We start from the raw sequence: 25,166 nt of genomic DNA on the forward strand, positions 1-25,166 counted from the left end.
TCAACAAATTACTATTGTACAGTGGAAATGTTATTATGTGCAAAAACTGAATGTCCTTTTGGCTTCCAGACTCAGTGGTTCCCGTGTTAATAAAACTAAACAGAAACACTCTGTTGTACATATCTGCATAATTAACTGTGTTTTTTTCGGAGTGTTTTCAGCACTCTTAAATTCACAGTTCCTTTAGAACCAAGTTGTCTTGGTCATTCCTTCATGCGGTTGTATTACAGCATGCAGTGTTTTCGTAAGAGCTGATATCCACTTACATTGATTTAATGTAACGTGACTGATTTAATGGCCAGCACAGCAGTGCGGTGGTTAGCACGGTTACCCTACAGCAACAAGGTATCTGGTTTGAATCTCAGCTGTGCAGACTTTTCTATGTGGAGGTTGAATGTTATCCTTGTGCCTTCCTGCTTTATTACATAATAGGTACCAACCTCTTAGATAGGGCAATGTGTGACACGAAAATATGTTTTACAAATATAATTATTGAATATCCAATTCAAAGTAATCATCTACTATGGATAACAACAGATTTCTATTGTATAAGCTTTAAATTAGCTGCAATTAATAGTATTCCAACATATGCTGTGGTACCAAATAACTTCTAGATAACATTAAACATATTCTTTAAACAATAGTATGTATAGTTAAGCCCTAAATTATTAAAACTCCAGAATTTGATGGAGAATTTATGGAGGGAGGTAAAGATTAGGTTGATGGCAAAGAGGCCTTCTAAACTCAAAGACTTGGAGCTCATCATCAAAATACCAGTGCAGTTATAGGAATTAGGGCTGCAACTAATGATTATTTGGCTAATCAATTTATCTGTCAATTATGTTTTCAATTAAACAATTAATAATCGGATAGCAAATGTGGGGGGAGGGGGTAGTGCCCGTCGAGAGGCGGACTTACGTTGTTTTTATTGCCTTTAAAGGGATGTCTGTCTTGTTTGCCGCCACAAACAAAATTAGTTGAATGAAAATCAAATAAGATTAAAATCTGCCAGGAGAATGAATAATTTTGGGATATGTTTCGAATCTTGTGATTTGTTGGGAACCTCATAATACAAGGTTAGATTAGTTAAAGGTGAACAAAAATCTAGTCGTTGGAACATTAATTTTAATATTAAGGCGACTGTGGCTCAGCAGGAAGAGTACTCGTCTTGCAATCAGAAGGTTGTGAGTCGATTCCAGCTTCCTCCTGCCATATGTCAATGTGTCCCTGGGCAAGGCACTTAACCTCAAGTTGCCTACCGATCTGCGTATCGGTGTATGAATGTGTGAGCGTTAATGAGTGCAATTGGGTGAATGTGGCTCTAGTGTAAAGCACTTTGAGTGGGCTATATGACTGGAAAAGCGCTATATAAATTCAGTCCATTTACCATTTATTTTAAGTGAAAAAACTTTTAAGGTATCATTTTTTTCCAGATTGAAATTGCATAGTATTGGTGATGCCCGGCATTTTGAATAGCTTCCTTGTTTGTGATGAAGTTATTTTCCTATGATAACATGTTCCAATAATGGCCAAAACTATTTGCTTAGTTACATGAGAACAAATGAGAAACAAATAGGAGTTAATCACTAGTTGACTATTACCTAATGTTGACCTGATGAGCACATTAGGCTTCATAAGCAGCTCAATATTAGGTAGTAATTTTCTAATGGTCAGCTATTGGTTACATAACGATGATCTGCTGATTGTATTTTGGACAAAATATTCAGCGATTAGTTATTGATGGTCTGTTACTTGTCTAAATAACTATAGAGGACATAAGGGACTAACATACAGTTGATCTAATGATACACTTCTGATCAGATTATGGATAAACAGCTGTTAATATTTTACTTATTAGATATTTAATAAGATTTGATTTTAGGGCTGTACTAATCACTCAATCTGTGGACAATTTTTTAGATTAATCACTTAATAATCAGATAGCAAAAGGTGCTTAGTAGGAGATTTATTAGAGAATTTGAACCAGGTGAAATTAAAGCTATGCCACATGAGAAGTTCTGGATAGAGCATATTTACAGACAAAGCAGGTTTTTAATCTTAATGCAAAATTTATATATTTTTTGTACAATTATGGCCTAATTACTGCTCTGAGTGGGTTGTTCTTTTAGCAAATGGCATGTTTCAGAGTCTGGTTAATGATTATTCGTTTAATGATTATTTGATTCAAATAAATCATTCAAAAAATCCTTCAAGCAGAGGGATGATCAGACCGATGGATGTCTGGACAGAGCCAATGAACTGAACACATTCTTCAATAGGTTCAGTTCAGAAACAAGCTTCACATCCTCCTCTCCTGCTCACAGCCAAACAGACATTCCACCTTCCTTTGACCCACAGGACCCACAGCTGTCCAGTAACACCTCACATTTTTTATCTTCCACCTCAGCCCTAGACCCTTCTGCTTCTACATGTTTGCCTTCAACCATATCAGAAGATGCTGATGCTTCCTTTGCTTCCCCCTTCCACCTGTGTGTCTCAAGAAGTCAGGTGAAGATGCAACTGGAGAGACTGAATTGGAATAAGACTGCAGGTCTTCAGGTGTCAGCCCTAGAGTCCTGAAGGGCTGTGCAGAGCAGCTCTGTGGGATTCTGCAGCACCTCTTCAACCTTAGCCTGGCCTAGAAGAAGGTTCCGGTGTTATGGAAGACCTCCTGTCTTGTTCCGGTACCAAAGAAAACTCACCCATCAGTCCTCAATGACTATAGACCTGTTGCCCTGACATCCCACATCATGAAGGTCCTAGAGAGACTCCTGTTGGCCCACCTGAGTAAGCAAACAGTAAACCATCAGGACCTCCTTCAGTTTGCTTATCGCTGTGGAGTTGAAGATGCCATCATACACCTGCTTCAACAAAGCCACTATCATCAGGACAAAGCCATTAGCACTGTGAGGATCATATTCTTTGATTTCTCCAGTGCATTTAACACAATCCAACCTAATTTGCTTTGTCAGAAACTCCAGAAGACTCAGGTGGAGGCCTCAACAATCTCCTGGATCAAAGACTACCTGACAAACAGACCACGGTTTGTGAGACTGAAGGGTTGTGAGTCTAACCAGGTAGTCAGCAGCACAGGAGCACCACAGAGGACTGTACTCTCACCATTCCTTTTCACTCTGTACATCTCAGACTTCCAGTACAAGACAGACTCCTGTCACCTGCAGAAATACTCGGATGATTCTGCAGTCGAGGGGTGGATCAGAGATGGACAAGAAGCTGAGTACAGGAAGGTGGTGGACCGCTTTGTGGCACGGTGTGGAAACAATCATCTCTCTTTTGAACGTGACTAAAACAAAGGAGATGATTGTAGATTTTAAGAGAAACAGGAATAAGTCAAAAACTATTTCTATCATGGGAGAAGAAGTGAAGGTGGTGGAGGAGTATAAATACCTCGGTGTTCACCTGGACAACAGACTAGAGTGGAGATGCAACTGTGAAGCCATCTACAAGAAGGGACAGAGCAGACTGTACTTCTTGAGGAAGCTTAGGTCCTTTGGTGTTTGCAGCAAGATGCTGCATATCTTCTATAAGTCTGTTGTGGAGAGTGTGATCTCTTCTACCATCATCTGCTGGGGAAGCAGCATCAGAGCCAGTCTTCATGAGACTGTCCTACATCATCAGTGTCTTCAGTCAGAGGCTTCTTCAGATCTGCTGTAAGATGGAGCGCTACAGGAGATCCTTCCTGCCCACAGCCATCAGCATCTACAACGACTCTTTGAAGAAAAATGAATAATATGAGCTACAACAATACTTCATTTCACCTTGGGAATAACAAAGTATTTTTGAATTGAATTGAATTGAATTGAATTACTAAATTAGTTGACGATTATTTGAATAATCTATTACAATTGACCTAATTAATTTTTTCAGCCCTAATAAATTTACTAGTTATATAGCTCATCTCAAAACAGTAGACTCCCAAAAAACGTTGGAACACATTTTAGGCTTTCTTAATATGCAAAACTTGTACATATGGTACACAAAGAGGTTCACATACATATTAATGGACAGTTGTTCTCAAAATATAATCTACATTTACAGGGTAACCTGACTGGGTCTGCTTAATATCTTTGCTAGTAAACCTGGTAATGTTTATGCTGAAACATCTCAGATTATACAAATTACTCTTATCTATATCAGCTCACAGGTGTTAAAATCAAGATTAATATTTAGAGTTGATGATGTCTTAACTGTGGGGAACTAATTTGAGTCCTTCAGTCCACTTAGTAAATGCAAATAGCATCCAGAAAAGCTGAAAAATTACAGTGGCTTGTAAAAGTATTCATACCCCTGGAACCTTTCCACATATTGTCACAATACAACCACAAACATAAATATATTTTATTTGAATTCTATGTGAAAGACCAATGCAAAGTGGTATACAGTTGTGAAGGGGAATGAAAATTAAACATGATTTCATATTTGGGTTTTTTTACAAATAAAAAACTGAAAAGTGCTGTGTGCAAATGTATTCAGCCTCCTTTAATCTGAGTGCAACCAATTGCCTTTAGAAGTTGCCTGATCATTGCTAATGACTAAATAGAGTCCACTTGTGTGTTATCTAATCTCAGTACAAATACAGCTGCTCTGTGACGGCCTCAGAGGTTGGTAAAGGGAGTGTTGGGGAGCAAACAGCATCATGAAGTCTAAGAAATACACCAGACAGGTCAGGGATAAAATTGTGGAGAAGTTTAAAGCAGCCTTAGGCTATGAAAATATTTCCAATGCTTTGAACATCTCACAGAGCACTCTTCAATCTATCATCTGGAAATGGAAAGAGTATGGCACAACTGTAAACCTACCAAGACAAGGCCGTCCACCTAAACTTACAAGTCGAACAAGGAGAGCACTGACCACAGATGCAGCCAAGAGGCCCATGGTGACTCTGGACAAACTGCAGAGATCCACAGCTCAGGTGGAGGAATCTGTCTACAGGACAACTGTTAGTTGTGCACTGCACAAATGTGGCCTTTATGGAAGAGTTGCAAGAAGAAAGCCATTGTTAAAAGAAAACCATAAGAAGTCCCGTTTGCAGTTTGCCAGAAGCCATGTTGGGGACACAGCAAACATGTGGAAGACGGTGCTTTGGTCAGACAAGACCAAAACTGAACTTTTTGGCCAAAATGCAAAAGGCTATGTGTGGTGGAGAACTAACACTGCACATCACTCTAAACACACCATCCCCACTGTCAAATATGGTGGTGGCAACATCATGCTCTCATATTCATGTGTTAGAATGGCCCAGTCAAAGTCCAGACATAAACCCAATCGAGAATCTTTGGCAAGATCTGAAAACTGCTGTTCACAAACGCGCTCCATCGTATCTGACAGCTACAGCTGTTTTGCATTGAAGAATGGGCAAAAATTTCAGTCACTAGATGTGCAAAGCTGGTAGAGAAATACCCTAAAAGACTTGCAGCTGTAATTGCAGCAAAAGGTGGTTCCACAAAGTACTGACTCAGGGGGGCTGAATACTTTTGCACAATGGCGTTTTCAGTTTTTTTATTGATAAAAAAAAAAAGAAATCATAATTTCCATCCTAATTCACAATTGTATACCACTTTGTTTTGGTCTTTCACATAAAATTCAAATAAAATGTATTTATGTTTGTAGTTGTAATGTGACAATATGTGGAAAAGTTCAAAGGGCATGAATCCTTTCACAAGCCACTGTAAACGAAAAACAAGTATTTTTTAAGAAAAGATGATAACTGAATAACTTTAGGGAACTTGTATTGTTATAACATATTATTGAAAATAAGTAGAAATAACTTTTTTCAAAATGACCTAATGGGATTAATATCTATCAGGTGAGTGCAGGCCCACCTTCTGCAGCATGAAAAAGAACAACCTGCAGGAAAAAGCACTCTTTAACCTTTTAACAAACACCAGAGAAAGTAAGCATGCCTTGCTGACATTTAAAACCCTTTGATTTCCTAATGCTGAAATCTAAAGTAATTTGAAATGACAGGTTAGTTAATGTCTTAATGTCTAAACTGTTGGTGGTTAATTTGAATCCTTCACGCTAACAATTAGATTATTTGTAGCTAATATTCAATATCCTGACTTTTGTGAAGTGCCTTGAGACAACATGTGTTGTGAATTGGTGCTATATAAATAAAATGAATTGAATAAACTGAATTGAATTGAATCCAATTAATGATATGACAAAATCACACTTATATTAAATGTGTTGTTTTACGTAATGTCAACCCTTACTGTTACTCCTTAATCAATTACTAAGTTAAATTTCCTATCTGAATGTAAAAGATCTTCAGAAATATTTCAACATATGGTAAAAGCAGAGGAGCATCCTATTTTAGTTTAAATATAGCATGTATATTTCAAAATTAATATATTTATGAGTCCCCTTGACCTTTATGCTCCAGTAAATACAATCTCACAGTATAAGATGTCATGTGTAACTGTAATCATCTAAAGTTTGCCTTACTTATTTTAACTCAGGGTGAGGAACAGATCATGTTCTCATACAGAAAAATATTACAATTTTCCTTTCAGGCCTAGCCAACTTAGCACACTAAGAATAGCAATGCAGTGCATTAATGTGGTTGTGAGCTACTTTGTTCACAATGACAGGAGACCACGTGAACACTCAGCAAAGCCACCTGGATGACTATGAATTATCACCCTGACCCAATAGACAGTCAGCAGAGAGAGAGCAAGCTAAAGAAACAGGGAATCTGCATTCTTGCCTGTGTTCAGACTTCAGACTTTAAGTAAAGCACAATAACTTCTTGTTTAAGGTACCTGTTAAGTTACATTAAATGATCAAGCGCAACGTTTAGAATATACAACCAATGCCTTATGGAGGAAACTGAATATGTAGTAACAATCTAGAGCACAAATGTATGATAGAAAGCTATTTTATTGAACGCAACATTCTGGCTTTATAAAACATAACTCACAAAGTTGATATTACATTGTTTAATTTAACAGCACTTTAGATCAGGTACAGGGAAACATTTTGAAGCCTTTAACTCCTCCCAAAAATACAAAACATTTACCATTTTGCTGCACCTGAGATTTCAGATGGGATTGAGGTGGGCTGTTTGGTGGCCATGTATTTTGTGGTAACATTCCTGAAGAGCCAGTCAGGTTAAATGTCTTCTTCATCTCAAAACCTGCTTTGGATTGATTGAATGAGAAAAGTTTCTAACCTCTAAGCTCCTTTTGCCTATACAGCAACATATCATCAATGACTGTGGAAAAGGGCTGCTTTTCCTCAGGCAGTCGGTTTTGTTTCATTAGAATAGCAAAAACTTTCAGCAAGATCTCCTTGACCAAAGCAAATTTAGGAATCAACACTGATTCCCACTTTCATTCAGTCAGCCACATCCATGACTGCTTCTCATTAGCCCCCTGCAGCCGTGTTTGCTTCTGTTTAGGTGTTAATTGGCTTTTCTTGAAGTACATCTCATTTGCTTGAGCAGATTCAACACAGCTTGCTCACAGCCACAGTTTCGGCCTAGTTGACTTTGATTTCTTTGGCTTTTATGGCAAACTGCTCTGAGTTGTCTCATCTGACAGTCGTCCTTGGTCTTTCTGGATGTTTTCCTTTTAACACCTAAACATTGTTTGGACATGCTTCTAATCTTGGACTCAGTGGACTGACAGGAACCAAGATCTTTTGCTACCTTCTTGAAGGAGTTTCAGAATCCTTTCCATTGTTTTAGCAGACACCTTACTGGTTGGGCCCTGTTTCCTGTCAATGGGCCAGCTGCAGCAGCTTCTTAAACAAAATGGCCAGAAAAAGATAAAAAAAAATCAATCAAAACAAAACATATTGTTCACTACTTTATAAAACAAAAAAGTCCATGTCTGTTCTACACTTTGTTTTGCTGTTTTGTTGTCAATCATAATTTCACGACTAGGACTCTGACACATCATAGCTTAGGTGTTCGTATACAAATTTCACATTTTGACTTTTTCAGTTTTTAGTTGTATTTTAAGTTCACACTTGCTCTTCAGTGGACATTTCTTGTATTATGTATGGCTGCAAAAATACCTCTGAGCAATATGTTAAGACCACTGCATCGGTTTCCAAATTATTTGATAATTAAATAACATGGAAGCAGGTTATGAAGAAGACCTGGGCAGACTGGAACAATTCAATTACCAACTATATACAGTACTGTGCAAATGTTTTAGGCAGGTGTGAAAAAATGCTGTAAACAAAGAATGCTTTCAAAAATGGAAGTGTTGATCATTTATTTTAATCAATCAACAAAATGCAGTGAATGAACAAAAGAGAAATATATATATATATATATATATATATATATATATATATATATACACACAGTACTGTACATACACTGCTCAAAAAAATAAAACACTTAAACAACACAATATAACTCCAAGTAAATCAAACTTCTGTGAAATCAAACTGTCCACTTAGGAAGCAACACTGATTGACAATCAGTTTCACATGCTGTTGTGTAAATGGAATAGACAACAGGGGGAAATCTTTGATGATTAGCAAGACACACTCAATAAAGGAGTGGTTCTGCAGGTGGGGACCACAGAACACTTCTCAGTACCTATGCTTTCTGGCTGATGTTTTGGTCACTTTTGAATGTTGGTGGTGCTTTCACACTCGTGGTAGCATGAGACGGACTCTACAACTCACACAAGTGGCTCAGGTAGTGCAGCTCATCCAGGATGGCACATCAATGCGAGCTGTGGCAAGAAGGTTTGCTGTGTCTGTCAGCGTAGTGTCCAGAGCCTGGAGGCGCTACCAGGAGACAGGCCAGTACACCAGGAGACGTGGAGGAGGCCGTAGGAGGGCAACAACCCAGCAGCAGGACCGCTACCTCGACCTTTGTGCAAGGAGGAACAGGAAGAGTACTGCCAGAGCCCTGTAAAATGACCTCCAGCAGACCACAAATGTGCATGTGTCTGCAAAACGGTTACAAACCGACTACATGAGGATGGTATGAGGGCCCGACGTCCACAAATGGAGGTTGTGCTCACAGCCCAACACCTTGCAGGACGCCCCATAATCTAGCGAACAATTTTAATTACAATATAGAGAGCGACATGCATAAGACCTACTGTAAGAGTGAACATTAAAGTGCAGCGTCTAATTTAGCTCTGGACAAGTCACAAAGTGAAGTCATCCTCTCTGTTTCTGCATTGTAAAGTGTTTACTTTATAACAGTGAATTCTTATGTCATCTATATATTTGCTGCGCTGGCATGTCACATAACTGAGCCAATAGCAGCAGAATACAGCTTTGTGACTTTGCTTCAGGCTCTGCATCCACTTTAACGTCCATCACAGCTCTTGGATCACCAGCCTCATATGAACATATGAACAGCTTGCAACTGGAACACTCCCTCTGTCCATGTTGCATTTCTGAAGGAAGAGTTCAGTCTGACTGCAAAAAAATGCTTATACCAGAATCCAGGCTGGAATCTGTTACCTCACTCATCCAATATATTTTTAATAATCCCAACAAATCAAATTAAAACTTGCATCTTTGTGCCAGCTCTCATTGTTTACTGTTCTTCTGGTCATTGACTGTCTGTCCCTTTGACTCCTTCTTACATCAGTGAGCTGGATGGTCACTTTGCAGAAACATGAGGCTTTTTTTGTTTGTTTAGAGCACAATAATATTTAATATCTTTGGCTGTTTTTTCTGAAATGCTGCGATAAGAATTAATTCATTTTTAACAAGTGTACAGTTGTTGAAAATGCACCTCTGACCATTTACTTTAAGGTCTTTAAGCATTAGAAGATGAAGTCAAGGAATAGTTATGGAATCAAGAGCGGACTGAAAATTGAGTGGTGAACTCATATTTTTAGCCCAGAGTTGTAATTCTGAAAGGTTTGTATGCACATAGAACTCTGCAGCAACTTTGAAAGCTTGCCATTGCCTTTTCAGGCCCAATGTAAGTTTTGTTTTAGGTCTTGTCAAATAAGCTGGAGAGCTGGGTGAATGGACGACAAGTGGACAGGTTTGAGTGCACGAAGGTCAGACTCACATTGCATTCAGATTTAGTTGTTAAGGCCTCACAAAACTGCTGCTGACAGATAGTGTATCATATTTCAGTTATTAGAGGACTGTGGTGCAGAGCAGAACTGAGGTGAAGCAGAATTATTTAATAACAAAATTGTATAAATAAACATGGTCTAGCAAGTGGAGAATAGACATGAATCTCAGGAACGTGGCAGAGGACAGAGGTAACAGAAGAAACCAGCAAGGAATAGAAAGAACCAGTGAGCATATAAAGTAAGGCAGGGTGGGAAAATGACAGGCAAACCTGGTGAGCTAATCAAAAGAGATGTGTTGCAGCAGATAGAGAAAAGCAGAGCAGCTGAAAGAGGGAGAGTAATCGAACAGGAAGGGAGCTGAGATTCTTCCCTGAACCTCACGGAAGAATCTAACAGGAATTTAACAGGAAAATAATTCTAGATGTATAAAAACACTAAAACACAAACGAATGGACTAATAAAGGCAACACCTAATAATAACAAGCATAAGGAAATAACTAAAGTAAGACCTAAAGAAAATAATAAACAGCAAAAAAGCTGTCAAAATACAGAACAGAAGAAAATAAAAACCCAACCCCTTAGGATTGTGACACAGTTATGGCTTTCTGATATAAGTGATTACCAACTGGAAGGACCAACAACTGACTATATGTGACTCCACACAATATGTGGAGTTTCAACTAGACTTATTCTCACCCTGCGAGTTTCGGTAAAACTGAATTCATTAAAAGCAGCTCCGAGGTGCGCGGCACTGGTGCTGTGGTAGAGCTTTTGGCCCATGTATAGAAAGGCTTTGATCCTCGATGCGGCTGTTCCGTGGTTAGAGTCCCGCTCACACCAACCTGTGCTGCATGTCTTCCCACTCTTCACTCCACTTCCTGTCTGCCTACTTTAAAAAAACAAAAACAAAATAAAGGCCACTAGTGCAACAAAACAAATCTTAGAATATATCACGTCCTGCTTTGACATCTGCTGAGACAGAGGTCAGATTAGCTGCAAACACTGTTCTAAAGCTCCATTTAACTTTGGAAGCTCCCTTTTAGCAGTCAAAGCCCAAAAGTCAGTCAGTCAGTCAGTCAGTCATTTTCTACCGCTTATTCCATAGTGGGTCACGGGGGAGCTGGTGCCTATCTCCATCAGTCTATGGGCGAGAGGCAGGGTCCACCCTGGACAGGTCGCCAGCCCAAAAGTCTCATTCTCATAAATGAGTTCTGTCCTAGTTTCCCTTTAACCTGGAGCAGTAAATAGACAGAACTCACTCAATTTTGTTTGAACCTTAGATGAAATTATCAAATGAATTCACCTGGTACCTTACTGGCGGTTTCCCTCACAGTGAAGTCAGATTGTAACCACATTTAAATGTTGTCCAGCACCAGTAGTGAATAATATGGATGAAAGATTAAATAAGTGAGCAACGCTTGAACTACACACTTTCATATCTGGCTGTCCCCATTACCTCCCTGGTTATAGTGACTATTTGGTGAAGCCTAAATGGATCTGCCAGGTTTATTTAACAGTATTTTACTTGATAGGCTGTTTCATAGTTATAATCAGAAGTCTGCACCAACGTCTTGAGATGCTGCTTTAATGATTCAACATGTTCTTTCCTCATGATGCCATCTATTTTTTGAAGTGCACCAGTCCCTCCCGCTGCAAAACAATCCCACAACATGATGCTGCCACCACCCTTTTTCACAGTTGAGATGGGGTTCTCAGGCTTTCAAGCTTCTACCTTTTCCTCCAAATGTAGTAGTGGTCATTATGGCCATACACTTTCATCAGACCAAGAACATGACTCCAAAGTGAATGAGTGAATTTGCAAACTCTAATCTGATTTTGATGTTGCTTTTTTAACAATGGCTTCCTCCTTTGTGAGCGGCCTTTCAGCTCATGTGAGGACTCGCTTCACTGTGGATAATGACACTCCTACCAGCAACAGTTGGCATCTTCACAAGTTCTTTTGCACTTATTTCTGAGTTGATACACACATTTTGCACCCATACACATTCATCTCTGAAACACACAACCCAACCCTTTCTTGAATGCTATGAGAGCTGGACATTTTAATGGCGTTATAGAACATAATTGTTCAAACAGATGTATGTGGCACGTTCAGAGTTAGGAATTTGTAACTAAGGATAAAGCAGACTTGTTCTCCACCGTTCTCTGCCTCTTGAACAATTTCAGTTGTGTCTCTAATGTTTTCACACAAGGAATCCATCTCCATCTACTTCATCCCTGCCTGCGTTCTCTTCTGTTTGACCCGAGGTAGTTAACCTCTTCAATCTTTCTATAGCTTCATTTCTTTCAGCATCACTGTTTCATTGGTGTTCTACTAATTCACACACGTTCCGTTCTGCTTTGACTGACTACCATTCATTTTCTTTCCAGGGCACAGCTTCATCTCTCTAGGCTGTCTTACATCTGCTTCCCACTCTCAATATAAATCACAATGTCTTCTGCAGACCTCAAGCCTGACTTCATCTGTCAACCTGTTCTTTACCAGTTCAAACAAGAAGGGGCTCAGAGTTCACCCTTGATGCACATACCATCCCGGCCTTCAACCTATCTCTACCACACACCTCACCATCGTCTCGCTGCTCTTGCATATGTTCTGCACCACACTCATTCTTCGCTGCCACTCTGACTTCCTAATACAGTTCAACTGTCACATGTGTCCTCTAGATCCACAAACACAGTGCAACCCATTTTGACCTTCTCTATGCTTAAACATCAAGACTCTCAAAGCATGCATCACATCTGTCGCCCCCTTTCTCACCATTAAAACAAACTACTGCTTACTGATTGTCACCTCTGTTCTTAACCGTCACAAAGCTTCATTAACTCCTTCCCAAGCCTTTATGACATGGTTCATTAGCTTTATTCCTCTGGAGTTGCTACAGCTCAGCACATCACCCTTGTTCTTGAAGACAGGTTGTGCTTCAAAGACGCGTATCGCAATTCAAAAAAGGGAAAAAAGGTACAAAAACAAACAAAAACATTGCATAAAAGACAAGTGACAACCACATAACATTAAACAACATCTGATAGAAATGTTCTTCTTGTACACAGGTCATATGATTAATATACATTAGACAAGTTTTAACTGATCCAATAATAATAATTCAAAATAAATTTAAATCTCTACACAGAAGCCAACCTATGAAGCTCTGTTTTGAGTCTTGGGCTTTTTTGCAAGATAAGCTATATCATAAATGTAAAGGGTATTAAAATAATATTACACTGAGCCCAGTGCTATAGCAAACACTGTAACTCTTCCAGCTGCAGTTAAAGACTGACAGAGATTTGAAAACTTGAAATTGTTCCACTGGCTCTTCGCACTCCTATTGGCCCCTCAGAAAAGACAGGCACATACTAGATTGCTGTAATTACACAGTTATATAAGCTTTACTGTGTCATCTGAATCACTCCAGGAGCATAAATAAAGCTAAGAGCTGAGCATGCCTTATCTGCCCATATATGCTCCTCTATTGTGGTACAAGAGGCTAAAATCTTTACTCAAGTCTTTCTCTTTTTCAGTATGAACAGAGCGCACATTATGATGGAGAGTCTGTTAAAATGAAAGTGTATTTCATAACAGATTAAATGAGTACAGTGAGGTGATCCAGTGGGTCAGTTATGCTGTAGTGGAACGTTTTGTTGGGCTCCTTTGGGTGCACTCATCCATGTAATTGGGAAGTAAAAATATGTTGATGGAAACAATTTCTATTTTTTTTCCTTTGGATGATTGTGGTTCTTTCTAGGATAGCATTTGCCAGCTTACTGTACAGAACCAATATGGTACAAACGATCACTCAAGTAAATGGAGTAAATTGTGTGACATTTATGCGTAGTCCCACAGTACTCATACTAGTAGTCAAAATTTGATTAAATTCCTTTTTCAATTATTATTTTTTAGAATTACTTTGTGATTTGTGTATAATTGTGGTTAAAAACTTGTATTCCTCTCAGGAGGTCGTCTTTACAGGTAATGCACTGGTTAACTATTTCATTATTCTTTTTTATGTTTATCCAAGGAAGAGGTCCTCTTTGTTTTTTTTTTAAAGCAATTTATTTCTGTGTCCTTTTCAGTTAATATACGAGCTTAATTTGGTTGATTATTGGTTTTAAAACTCTTCAGCTGTTGGAAGTAAGAAATTATCTGCAAGTGAACGTTTGTGAAATTATCACCATGCTATTATCATATTGTGTGGTTTAACAATTCTTACAGGTTTATAACTAAATATCAGGTTAATATGAGCACTGTTTCTATTTCCATTTCAACTAAATTAGAGCTGTCAATGTTTTTGCATTATCTTTCCAATTCAATTTAAATCCAAATCCCCTATAAAAATAACTTCTGTCTTAAAATCACACAGACTAAAACTTTATTTACTACATGCTCATCCAGGAGGAGTGAATGTTGCAAGTCACTGACTCGATGCAATCTGCTGGGTTGCCTTAGATACCCAGCAGATTATAACACTTTTTAACCATTGGAATAATAGACTAAATCAGACTGCTCTGTTTGATAGTTAGGATTAATTAGAATGTATGGACCTGACTTGAAACTGTATAATTTGAGTAAATTGACTTTGTAAAGTGCCTTGTGACGACATGTATTGTGAATTGGCGCTATATAAATAAACTCAATTCAGTTAATTTTATTCAAAAAGCTTACATTCAGTGAAAGTGTATGAAAAACAACTAATAATGTATACAATATCTGTGGCAACAAGATCATATCTAAACCTTGACATTCTGGATCAGTGGAATCTTGCTATTGATCTATTGTCTAGACTTGCTTTTCCATCTGCGGTCACTAGGGGGCTGGTGAATGGCTTCAGTGGTCATTGGGCAAGAGCAGGGTACACACTGGACAGGTCGCCAGTCCATCACAGGGGAACACAGAGACACACAGGGCAGACAACCAGGTGCACACACACTCATTCTTCAGTGCAATTTTAGAGAGACAAATTAACCAGCCATGCTTTTGAACTGTTGGAGGAAGTTGGAGTACCCAGGGAAAACCTAAACATGCATGAGGATAACATGTAAGCTGCGTGAAGAAAGTTTCCAGGCCAGGATTTGAACTTAGAACCTACTTGCTTCAAGCTAAACGTTTGTCAGAGTTATTCCCTAAACTCCTGCGTGCTCGTTTGTTTGGTAAAGCTAAGACATCCTATACTGTTACTAATAAAAACAAAGTAATAAAAGAACACGGAGACTGCGCAGCTTTTAGATGCCTGTACAGGGAGAAGCTTGTCCGAATACTTCTGAAACTTCTGAATCCTTCTTCCCAGAACAGCAGTTTTTATTCAAAAGCAAGGCGTGTACATTAAAAACATACATTTTAATCGAGTTTCAGTTGACTGTCTGATTTCATATCCGGAGCTGTCTGGCACTCTGACATTCAGCTGACTTTTCAGCACTTCCTGTTTTTCCACTTTTGACCTTTATCTACAGACATATGCATACATCTTACACATACAGAAATATCTTCTGTTGTAAGGCAGAATTCTTACAGACACATACAGAAATATCTTCTTGTTGTAAGGCAGAATTCTTACAGACACATACACAGAGAAGCCTGTTAGCAGGCCTCTAAGTTACACAATACATTTTATTTCATGCATTATTAAACATACTTGAGCATAGCAATACAGATCCTATAAGCATAGCATGAATATTTTCCAACACGTTCTACCAGCTGCTCAGCCCACTACTGCATTACCTTACAGCATACAGCTTCCATATACAGTATACAGATTCTGTATGTAGATTCTGCCTCCTTTACAATGAATTTGATCTTGTCATTTTGGTTGCCAATCTGACCCACATGCAGAAAACACTCAGAGAGAAAATGAAGTTTAACGTGTTTATTTGTTCACAGGTCCGATGGAGGTGTGATCTGGGACTGGAACCTCTCGGCTGCATGGAAGGGTAACAGGTAAGTAGAGGATGATGACAATGGGGATTTTGCGGTGTGAGGTATCTCACAGTTTGTTACAGGTGCTGGTTCGCCGGAGGGGAGTTATTCCGGGTCTGGTAAGTTTGGTAAGCCTGGTCACTTTGATAACTGATCCTTTCCACTGAGCAGAACTTTGATTCGTTGTTTCCTTACTGATTTGGTCCAGTGGTGCCGCTCGCTGGAGGACACAGGTTTGAGCTGGGACACATGAAAGGTGGGGTGGATCCGGAAACTAGGCGGGAGACGGAGGCGAACAGTGGTGGGGCTCATAACAAATATTATCTCGTAAGGACCAGTAAACCTAGGAGAGAGTTTCCTGGAGAGAGACTTAAGTGGGATTTCCCGGGAGGACAACCAGACTTTTTGACCAGGCTGATACAGAGGAGCCGGCCGGCGCCGCCTATCAGCAAATCTTTTATTTTGAAGTGCAGTTCTTTGAAGGGCTTGGACAGTTAAATCCCACACCCGCTTACAGCGGCGAATGTGTTACTTAACAGAAGGAACAGCTATTTCCTTCTGATCATCGGGAAATAATAGTGGTTGGTAGCCTAAAGAGACCTCAAATGGTGAACGACCAGTACCAGCTGAAATGTGGGCATTATGGGAGTACTCCACCCAAGGCAAATAATCATTCCAATCTATGGGGTTAGTGGGGGTCAGACACCTGAGGACGCTTTCAAGCTCCTGATTCATACTTTCAGTCTGACCGTTGGACTGGGGGTGATACCCTGAGGTCAGTGAAACTTTGGCTTTTAAAGCCGAACAAAACTGTCTCCATGCTTGGGAGGTAAACTGGGGATCACGGTCTGAAATAATTTCTTGTGGAATTCCATGAAGCCGAAAAACGTTTTTTACTAGCAAATGGGCTGTTTGGTAGGCGGAAGGCAGCTTTTTAAGGGGAATGAGGTGACAGGCCTTGGAAAAATGGTCAATGATTGTGAGGATAGTGGTCATGCCGCGAGAATTAGGCAGTCCGGTAACAAAATCAAGGGCGATGTGAGACCAAGGGCGTGCTGGGATACTAAGTGGCTGGAGCAAACCTGCCGGAGGCTGATTAGAAGACTTGTTTCGGGCACATGTTGCACAAGCTTTGACATACTCGGTAACATCCTTATGCAACGATGGCCACCAGAATCTCCTGGAGATTAAACCCACCATCCGACTGGCACCAGGATGAGCAGATAGTTTGGTCGAATGAATCCAGCGAATTAGTCGTGCCCTGACGGAGGAGGGAACATAAGTACGATTAGGAGCACGAGTCTTAGGATCAGGTTCATGAAGTAGGGCTTGCTGCACTACATTCTCAATCTCCCATGTTAACGAGCCAACTATGTAGCTGGGGGGTAAAATGGGAGCCGGTTGCTCTTCAGTGTCGTCGGGACAAAACTGATGGGAAAGGGCATCTGGTTTCTGGTTCTTAGAGCCTGGTCGGTAAGAGATGCAGAGGTTAAACCTGGAAAAGAAAAGGGACCAACGGGACAGGCAAGAATTGAGCCGTTTAGCTGACTGCAGTGAAGATCAATTTTTGTGATCAGTCCATACCATAATAGGATGCTCAGGACCCTCCAGCCAATGTCGCCACTCCTCCAGCGTTAGTTTGATGACTGGCAGCTCTCTGTCCACCACATCATAGTTTCGCTCCGCATTAGTTAGTCAGCAGGAAAAAAAGCACAAGGATGAAGCCGGTCATCAAGGTCAGAGTTTTGTGAGAGTACAGCTCCAACCCCCATATCTGAAGCATCAACCTCCAACGTAAACTGTTTGTCTGGGTTAGGGTGGACCAAGATGGGTGCTTGAGAGAATTTTCATTTCAACTGATGAAAGGCTCAATCAGCTTCCGGATTCCACTTAAACTGGACCTTAGAAGAAGTTAGTGCAGTCAGGAGAGCAGCTATTTGGCTGTAGTTGCGGATAAACCTCCGATAGAAATTAGCAAATCCTAGAAATCTCTGGAGCTGTTTGTGAGAATCAGGAAGTGGCCAATCCAAGACGGCCTTGATCTTGTCCGGGTCGAAGCGAACCTGTCCCCCCCTAGAATAAATCCCAGGAAGGTGACCGAATCCTTATGAAACTCACATTTCCCCACTTAATGAATAGTCGGTTCTCCAAAAGACGTTGTAGAACTAAACGGACATGATGGCGATGTTCAGTGATGTCCTTAGAGTAGATAAGTATGTCATCTAAATACACAAACACAAAAATGTTCAAAACAATCTCTCAAAACATCATTGACTAGCACCTGGAATACTGCTGGCGCATTGCTGAGTCCAAAAGGTATAACAAGGTACTCAAAGTTTTCCACTCGTCCCCATTGCGAATACGGACGAGGTGATAAGCATTGCGTAAATCCAATTTGATAAAAACAGTGGAACCATGTACTGGTTCAAAGGCAGAAGAGAGTAAAGGTAATAGATATTTATTTTTAACAGTTATTTGATTAAGTCCACAGTAATCTATACAAGAACGTAATGATCCATCCTTTTTCCCAACAAAGAAAAAACCAGCACCTAGTGGAGAAGATGATGGACGGATGAGACCAGCTGCCAGAGATTCAGAGATATATTTTTCCATGGTGGCTCGTTCAGGATTAGGAATGTTGTATAGGCGACTTGAAGGTAAAGGTGCTCCAGGAAGATGATCTATTGCGCAGTCATAGGGCCGGTGAGGAGGCAGAGACAAGGTCCTAGACTTACTGAACACCATCCTCAGGTCATGATACTCAGTGGGGACTTGAATGAGATCTGAAGGTTCCTCCTCCTTGCGTTCCGAAACAGAGACGTTAGGTGAGACAGCCGACTGTAAACAAAAACATAAGCATTTAGATGACCAGGTTTCAACACGGACTTCGGTCAAGGTAAGATGCGGATTATGAATCTGTAACCAGGGAAGGCCTAGAACCACATAGCTTTGAAATATAATCAATCAGGGCTGAAAAACTGATAAGTTTGTTGTTATACAACAAAGTAGCAGGCAAGGTGAATCTAGGGGTCTTAGAGTTACAATGCTGGTCCGCCGGCTCCCCCTTTAGAGTTGACGGACCCCCCCCCCCCCCCCCCCCCCCCCCCCCCTTTTGGCCAAAGAGGGCAGGAAAAGACTAAATGATCTGGTGATCCACAATAAAAACATTGATTTGCTTCTTTTCGATGCTGTCGCTCATCAGCTGTAAGTCTGGTCCTACCTAATTGCATGGGTTCTGGTTCATGCGAACTGAATGGCTGGGGCGCTGCGGAAGTGGATCTAGATCCAGAGAGTAACGGTAACTTATTCACTGCGCGCCCAGAGCGGGCCCTTCTCCTTTCTCTCATGTGTGAATCAATACGCATAGCTAAGGCAATAAAGTCATTTAATTTCTTAGGTTCGTCAATCAGAGCTAACTCGTCTTTAACAGCCTCATCCAGTGCTGTAAGTGCCTGCTGATCCCATCCTGAAGCTGCTGCTAATGTGCGGAAATCTACTGAAAACTCAGTTAGAGGTTGGTTTTGTTGTTGTAGCGCCCACAAACAGCGGGCAATATGTGTCTGATCTGTCTCCTGAGCGAATGTTTGTTTGAATTCATGAATAAATTTTTCATAGGTGCATCCGAACTTGGTAATGAGAACATGCTGTAAGAGAGAGGAAATCTGTTCAAGTTGTTGATTTGTTTGTCTTTGCTGTTCATGAAGAGATTGGAGAGATGAACCTTGAGCCTGAATTTGGTGACTATGTTCAGTTAGGGTTCTTTTCAGTGTTTCTGCTGGGTCGGCTTGGCCTGAGTGTTCCGTCATTTTGGTTGCCAATCTGACTCACATGCAGAAAACATATACAGTATACAGATTCTGTATGTAGATTCTGCCTCCTTTACAATGAATTTGATCTTGTCATTTTGGTTGCCAATCTGACCCACATGCAGAAAACACTCAGAGAGAAAATGAAGTTTATCGTATTTGTTCACAGGTCCGATGGAGGTGGGATCTGGGACTGGAACCTCTCGGCTGCATGGAAGGGTAACAGGTAAGTAGAGGATGATGACAATGGGGTTTTTGCGGTGTGAGGTATCTTACAGTTTGTTACAGGTGCTGGTTCGCCGGAGGGGAGTTATTCCGTGTCTGGTAAGTTTGGTATGCCCAGGCACTTTGATAACTGATCCTTTCCACTGATCAGAACTTTGATTCGTTGTTTCCTTACTGATTTGGTCCAGTGGTGCCCCTCGCTGGAGGGTTGACAGGTTTTGCTCAGAGAAGCTGAGGTTATGGAGTCCAACGGCTGCCAGCAAAGCCTGACTGGAAATCTTGGCAACGGAGGTGAGGTCTGTCCTATAAACATTTAATAAAGCAACATTTACAGCACTATAAGGAGAATGGTCAGTTTTTTGTTAAACAAAGGAAATCCAAATTCATTATCGATGTTTATTTTAATTTTAATTAAATTCAACTCACACCCCATTCAGCGAGTCAGCCCAAGGCACTTTGATTCAATCAAATCATAAAAAGTTCTAACTAAAGGTCTTTCTATCTACGGAAACCCAGCAGATTGCATCGAGTCAGTGACTTGTAGCAGTCACTCCTCCTGGATGAGCATGTAGAGGCAGTGGACAGTCACTGGAATTGACTTTGCAGCAATCCCTCACACTGAGCATGCATGTAGCGACAGTGGAGAGGAAATTAATAACATTCTACTTCTTTATTCACTTTAAACCATTAAACCATGTAAATTGGGTTGTGCACCCAGAATCCCCTTTGGTTTTTTTTTTTGATCCCAAATAATTCTGGACTTACAGTTTTAAAAACGTTCTTCTTCAGGTTTCTGATAATAGCTCTAAGGACCCTAGGGTTTGTCTTGCAATCACAGCTGACCTTATCATTTAGTATAGATAATATTTTTATAAAGACAACTGTAGAACAGGAGAGGAAAAGCCAATGAGTTCCAACTTTTATCCCAACCCTGCCAACCTATACAAGATGACATCATAAGAAAACTTTTAGTTTGGGTGTTCAACCCCAAGATTGCAACTGTATCAGAAGCAGATACAGTTTAAAAAAATCATGATAAATGATGACGTTAAATATTTTTATCATTCATTTCAGAGAGTGAAACTCATATATTATATAGATTCATGACACATAGAGTTTGATATCTTTATTTCTTTGTCCGTGAGCCATAATCATGAAAATCAACGAAAAACGAAAGTTCAATGTTGTGAAAAAAGTTATTTATTGGAAACTCATGATGTCACCCCCTAATCAGCTAAGTAACTCGAAACACCTTCAAATGTGTCCTGGGGAAGACTGCTAACTAGACAGTTGTCAAGAAGACAGGCAATGACACCCTCTACAAGGAGGGTAAGCCACAAAAGGTCATTGGTACAGAAGCTGGTTGTTCACAGAGTGTTGTATCTAAACATATTCATCGAAGGCTAAGTAGAAGGAAAACGTGTGGTAGAAAAACACTGCAAAAGGTATCTATGGAGTTCTGTCAAGAGGAGGATGAGAGACACCGGACCCAATAAAGCTGAAGTCCTGAAGGCTGCTATCAAAGCAAGCTAGGCTTCTATTACACCTCAGCCAAACCAAAGGCTGATCACCTCTATGCCACATCGCATTGATACAGTAATTTATGCAAAAGGAGCACTGACCAAGTATTGAGTGCACAGAAATGAACATTCTTTTCAGAAGCCTGACATTTCTGTTTGTTAGATATTATTCAGTCAACTCAGAGGTAAGAACGATACAGAGTCAGTTTTACTTGTGACAAGGGTAGCCCACTTTGCAGTGCAACTACAAAGTTTTTGACACCCTATCTCTTTATTTATATGCACAGTTCAACAGACAGTTCAGACAGGGTGTGTGTGTGTGAGACAGAAAGGAGGCTGGTTCTCACGGAGATAACAATAATTCACACACACAGGGAGGAAGGCATAGTGCAGGTGCCTTGCAACGCAAAGTTTTTACATGAGTGATGACAAGTTTTCGCACCCATCCACAGTCCCTCCTTTTATCACAAGTAAAAACATTTAATGTAAAAACGAGTAAGAAAAATACTCTGTATGAGCGAAAACCCACGGACGGTAAACAGATTATATTTTGTGGGAAATACTCATACGGCCCCGCCGCCCTCGGCGACCATTAAAAGTTAAATGTTGATTAATACTTGAAATCATAAACAATAAAAGAATAATACTTGAAATCATAAAAATAAAAGAATAATACTTTAAATCATAAAAATAAAAGAATAATACTTTAAATCATACTTGAAATCATAAAAATAAAAGAATTAAAAAATCTGCCCTGTTTATGTCATTATTGTACTTTTTCTCATTTCACTTAAGCAACAACTTCTTTCGATTTTCTGCTGTAAGGTAATTTTATAAAATACAATGTATGAGTACATTCAGGCTTTTGATGTGATTTATTTACAACATGTCATCATAATCGTCCCCTTCATTTTCGTACATTTCTACCTAGTTCAGTGTTGCATATGCCACCGTGAACGATACCAGAAATTCTGTAGGAATGGATGTGCGTCATGTTCTTCCATCAGTGGTCTGAGATGGGTCCCGTCTGATGTCCATCTCTTCTGGTTCGGTATCACCTCCTGTGGATCCTGCTTTAGATAGAGAAAGAGTCCTGCTACCAGAATTAAGCTCAGGCTTATCAGTCCTGTCCACATGTTACAGAGAGCCATTTTATAATTGGGCGTAGATCAGCTGTTTTCTTCACCGGTTTGAGACGCTGGGCCATATGGGTCCTCCAACTCCTTTGAACCCGGATTCCTTCTGCTACCCCGTCGGTTGGTTTGGCTCCTGTAACGGCAAAACTGGCTTACAGTTGCTTTTATGGATCCAGGAAGACCTCTCTGCTATTTTCAGAGCTGTGGGCGTTGTCAGGAGTACTTGAAACGGCCCTTTCCACCAAGGAGTGCTCCAATCCTTCCGGTGGAGTGTCTTAATCAGGACCAGGTCTCCAGGCCTCAGGTTGTTCTGTGGGATAGGAGCAGAGATTATCGGCAGACCACTGGACATTTGTTCTTCTTTTGTCTGCAACATTTTATTCATCCACTCAGCTAATGAAGTTTCCTGTTGTGCTTTCTCTATTTCATTCATGTCAGAAGGCAGAGAAAACGGTCTGCCATGTACTATTTCTTTGAGAATACAAATTCACATCAGCAACTTGGTGCCACGTGATCTCAGGCTTAGAACACAGTGGGTGGAGTTATACAATGATGTACAGTAGGTGGCAAATGGAGTAAGACCAGTTTGATTTGGAGTTATTCTCATCCATAATTTAACCAGGGATAGGCATTCGGGCCATGGCCTCCCTGTTTCTTCCATTGTTTTCCTTAATCTTTAACTGAAACCCTAATGCATTAGAACTTAGTTCTATTAATTTATTTACAAAATGAGTTCCATTATCTGACCTTATAATCTGTGGGATACCATATGTGGGGAAGAAATGTGCCACTAGGTTCATCTATTACAACTAGGCAATATTTCTTCCCCCGTGTTTGCAACAAATTATGCATAATCTGCAAAAATTCTTTGCATAGTCAGAAAAATTTATAGTGTAGCATTAATGCTTTACCAGATGTGACATATTCCCCCCTTGACACGTGGGTCTTCCCAATGTGTCACTGTAGCCGCTGTGTTGTATAACTGTTTTGGGAGGATTGGTTTATCTTCTATCTGATAGATGTCATCTTTTTTCTGTGCTCCTCTCTTTAGCCAGGCCTTTATTTCTGTCTTGGTTGCTGACTGTTGGGCGTCTTTCAGCACGTCTGTGTCTATAAATAGCAGATCTGACATTTTCTCTTTAATAGGTTGAAATGAGTTAGTTCTGTCCCTGATGATGTTTTAAAACCTCTATTTTGCCAAATCTTAGCATGGTGATGTACTGATCCGAAAACATATTGGCTGTCTGTGTATATAGTAAGTATTTGTCCCTCATGTAATTCACATGCTCTTACGACAGCATATAATTCTGCTGTTTGGGCTGAGCATGTATTTGGTAGAGATTTAGCTTCTTTTATCCTATCGATGGTTGTTATTGCATAACCAACTCTATTCTTTCCATATTCATCTTTAGATGCTGAGCCATCTACAAACACAACACATGAATCTGGTATAAGGGTTTGAGAAATGTCTTGTCTGGGTTTTGTGTCTTCTTCAACTTTTGCATTTTAAGAATGTGGTTTTCCATCTTCTGCAGTATGTATTAGAGTACTTGGATTTAAAGGGCACATCTTTTTAGAGTTATGTTTGGCTGTGATAATAATAGCGATGTCAGTGTGATATGCCTTGCATGTAGCGTCGGGTGCTTCTCTTAATATTTCTGACTTCAACATATCTTGTATTACTGGCTTAGTACCTTCTTCAGCTTCTGGCTTTAAGGGGTATTGACGGACTAATGGCCTTTTTTCAGATATCAGTTTTAACCTTGTATGGTGGGAACGTCTTTATAAGTCCTACATCAGTTGATGATTGGGACCACAGTTCAGGTGGGACAGCAGCTAGGGCAGGGTGCATGTTGCTCTCTTTGCTCTCAGCTAAGCCCTGTATTTGTCTCTCTGCCTCATCTAAATGTGTCCTTGGATGGACTTTGACTGTCCACGCCAGAATGAGCTTCCAGATTCCTGTATTAGGATCTACCTTTGACAGTGTCAGTGCTGTTCCTGCAGAGGTTTAAAGCCTCTATTTTTCCAAATTCTTATTATTCTTTTTTATCATATTTTATAAAGTAAGTCCTTATTGCATTTAAAAATGAGATCAATATTTTTGGTAGTTGCTATTATTATAAATAATGCTTGGTTGAGTTCTTATTAAAAATAAAAAATAAAAACTCACTCACTGATGAACACAAAAAATGAAGGGCATATTATATCTTATAATCTTAGTTTATCTTACCCAGTTTTATAGATACAACATACAGTTTCAGTCAACTTTGTATTTAGTTCAAGTAACTAAAGTTTGTTTCAATTAACTCAAGTTTTCTCTATTTCAGTCCAGTCCAGTAATTCTGTTAAGGTTCATTTCATCTTGTGTTAAGTTTGAGTCTAATTCAATCATTTTGAACCTGACTGGAAAAAGTCTAAACATCTGTTAAAATCTTTTTGTTTTACCATAGAGAACTGACCTAATATTATTATGATAATGTTGAGGACTCTAATTTTTACATAACATGAATCAAACA

General features: G+C 39.9%; 1 protein-coding gene across 2 annotated transcripts in view; it reads left to right on the top strand.

Annotated features, from left to right (window-relative positions):
* The window catches only part of LOC124869194 (glycine receptor subunit beta-like), a 77,447-nt gene that overhangs the window by 663 nt on the left and 51,618 nt on the right, over positions 1–25,166 (top strand). The gene's annotated exons all lie outside the window — the stretch shown is intronic.

Source organism: Girardinichthys multiradiatus, chromosome 5 (genome assembly GCF_021462225.1).
Source record: "Girardinichthys multiradiatus isolate DD_20200921_A chromosome 5, DD_fGirMul_XY1, whole genome shotgun sequence".
NCBI lineage: Eukaryota > Metazoa > Chordata > Actinopteri > Cyprinodontiformes > Goodeidae > Girardinichthys > Girardinichthys multiradiatus.